Source organism: Buceros rhinoceros, unplaced genomic scaffold (assembly GCF_000710305.1).
Source record: "Buceros rhinoceros silvestris isolate BGI_N320 unplaced genomic scaffold, ASM71030v1 scaffold16586, whole genome shotgun sequence".
NCBI lineage: Eukaryota > Metazoa > Chordata > Aves > Bucerotiformes > Bucerotidae > Buceros > Buceros rhinoceros.
In genome coordinates this window covers 43,517-46,461 of record NW_010417095.1, presented here as the reverse complement: position 1 = coordinate 46,461, position 2,945 = coordinate 43,517, and the positions used below count along the sequence as shown (strand labels likewise).

Here is a 2,945-nt window from a genome sequence, read left to right as displayed (position 1 = left end):
TCGCAGTCAGGGCTTAAAAACTCCCCTGTGCGAGCCAGTAGAGTCTGACAGAGGAAGGACTTGGATGTTGGGTGCCTTAGGCTCTCGTCCAGCTCTGCTCCCAAGCCACTGCTCCACACTCAGCTTCTCACCCGCAGAGGAGAGCACTGCTGAGACCAGCTGGTGCTGCTGGTGGGTGCTTTGGGGCTGTGCAGGCTGCTGCTTTGTGCTGGATCACGGGGAGATGCAGGTATCCTGTCCTGTGAGCTACTGCTCTGGTTCAAGCTGCGGCACATCCCAAGGGCAGCAGAAGACAGAGTCTCCTCTGCCCCCAGTAATCTTCCTGCTTTTATTGCCTGCTGGCCCCATAGAAGGGTGGGGGGAGGCTGAGGGTTCAGGGTGTGCTGTGGATCTCATCAGGAACGGACAGGGGAACGAGGGTCACCGAGGATGTTGTTGTCCATCCCAGTGTGGTAAGCCTGGGAGAGCTGCAGGGACCTAGTTAGCTACGGTTCTGAAAGGATCCCTTTTAAACCTTCCCCCAGCACCTGAGTGCCTGTGATAGATTGACACCAAGGAAGAAATCACCTTGCCTTGTGTAAGAGCAACCCTCTTGCCTTGCTGACGAGCTGTTGTGAACGTGCCTCCAGCTAAACCTGCGTGAGATGTAGCCTCACTACTTACAAACAATGCTAGTTTACCCTTATCAGCTGCTGCTGCTTCTTTTCTTTACTTTTTTTTTTTTTAATCAATGAGTTTTTATACAACCTTTTTCTCCAGGGAAATAGAAGGAAAGAGATAAAGTGACAGCAATGTAGGGCTGCGATAATGGAAGGCAGCGTTGGGCAGATCTGTGATTAGAGGAAGGCTGGGGCTCTGCGAGGGGAATTTGTGAGGCATTAAGCATTTATTATTTTAACCCCTTATATCCCTTTGTCAATACTTTGCTCTCCTGAGCTGAGAGGTTTCTGAAGGCACCCGACAGGCAGGAGGGCAAATTCCCGTATGTCATGTCTCGGTGAAGTCAGGCAGCTCTCTGCTTTTTGGTGGGATCTCTCTTTATTTGCCTGGTGTCTGAAGGTGGTGGGAGGACTGATGGTCCCTTTGGCCTTGTCATGCTGGTGTGTGTCAAGAATATCTTCATGTGTGTTATGGCCAGGGCTAAGGTGACCCCTTTGCCCACAGCTCAGAGCTGGAGTAGGTGGATGTGTCCCGTGGCCGAGATCAGGAATATAAAAGGACAGATGAGAACAGGCTAGGGAGAGAGGCAGTAAAGAGACATCACAGAGCGTGTGTGCTGGAAACATTCCAGGTCAGGCTGGACGGGGCTCTGAGCAACCTGATCTAGTTGATGATGTCCCTGCTTATTGCAGGAGAGTTGGACTAGGTGACCTTTAATGGTTGCTGCTAACCCAGACTATTCTACGCCTCTGTGATTCTACTTGGAACTTTTGAGCAGAAGGACCTTTTGGTGAGCTGGCAGAGTTCCACCCGCTTTTCAGCAGCACCTCCACAGGCTAATGCGTGCAGCCCCAGCCCTGGGTACCCACCGCTGAGCATTTGGGCCACGCGAACCGCAGTGCAGCTGCAGCTCAGCCTGCAAACCCAGCACCCAGAGCAGCCGCTCATCCCAGCACCACCTTCCCCTTCCCCAGCCTGCCAGAGGTTCCACACCAAAAAGGATAAGTCAGGAAACACCTCCTGAACGTCAGGTTGTGGCTGTTTCCCTGGTGCCGCTGACCTTAGCATGTCTTGCTCAGGAGAGGCTGCTGAAGGACCAGCTCTGCACTGAATGTGTCCAGGTTTTACATCAGTCATCCTGTAGCATCAGCCCATCAGCCCCCATCCCTCCCACCGCATCTTTGTCTCTTCGCCTGTCGTTCCTTAGTGCACATATGGTAAAATGCTGGTGTTGCAGGAGACCAGAATGGCAGCTTTGCTGAAATTTGAGGATATCATTGGAAATAGGAACTCGGCATATGGCTGAGACTGTAGCGGTGCAGGCATCTATTTGCAGGCATCTCTGGAGGGATGCAGGGTTCAGTGTCAGGAGACAGAACCATGGAAGGGAAACATGCTGCCATGGACAGCCAGCACAGCAAACAGGAGGAGAGGTGCTGCTGCTTCACCTCGTATATAGGGCTTAAAAACACAGCCAGGCACTTAGCTGGGCTTGCAAGTGTGCTGCCATGGCCGCTGAATTCGATGGCGTGAATGAGTGTAGCACTTGAACGTGCTTCAGCACCTGGCTCACAGCACTGTGTGAGCGCCCATTCCTGTCGTGGTGATGCTGAGTCTGGGCAGGATTCCTGCAGCAGCTCCTGAGGGATCCTTAGGACATCCCACCTCCTGCCTTCCTTCCTGCTGTGCTGGGTTCCTCTCCTGGAGCTGGCGAAGCCCAGGCTGGTGGAAGAGACTGGAGGAAGCCGGTGAATTCATTACTGCCTCCTAAGTGTGCAGACATAATAGGGAACAGAGAAGGTGGCTGGTAGAAGCTGGTATTTGCAGGGAAGAAATTTATATTGCATATAATTTCCCACCTTTTTTTTTTCTCCTTTCCATAACCTCTAACAAATGCATGTTTCCAGCAGGGCTGGAATAGACACGTCTGCCCGTGTCTTGGCTGCACCCACTCTATTATAGCAGAAATGTTATAATTCAGCTAATTTCTCCACCCGGCTGCTCTACCCAGGCTAACTCCTCATTTGCTATTCTGTGACAGTCGCAGCATGGCTGCTTCGGGAAAGCTGGTGTTCTTGGGGGCAGTGTGATAAGGACAATTGTTATTAAGAGGCATGAAACAACCAAAAGCATCTGACAGTTGTTCTTGGCCTAATTACCTCTAATTAAATAAGAGCAGAGCTGTCCATCAGTGGGGGAGAGCAGTGGGCAGAACGGTGTGGGTGGTGGCCAGCTCTGGTGCCCCTCGTCAGGGCTTCGGGGCTGGCTGGGAAAGACCCACCCCC

At 52.3% G+C, this 2,945-nt stretch overlaps 1 protein-coding gene across 1 annotated transcript in view; it reads left to right on the top strand.

Moving 5' to 3' along the window:
* The window catches only part of OLFM1 (olfactomedin 1), a 20,355-nt gene that overhangs the window by 12,371 nt on the left and 5,039 nt on the right, over positions 1–2,945 (top strand). The window lies entirely within an intron of this gene.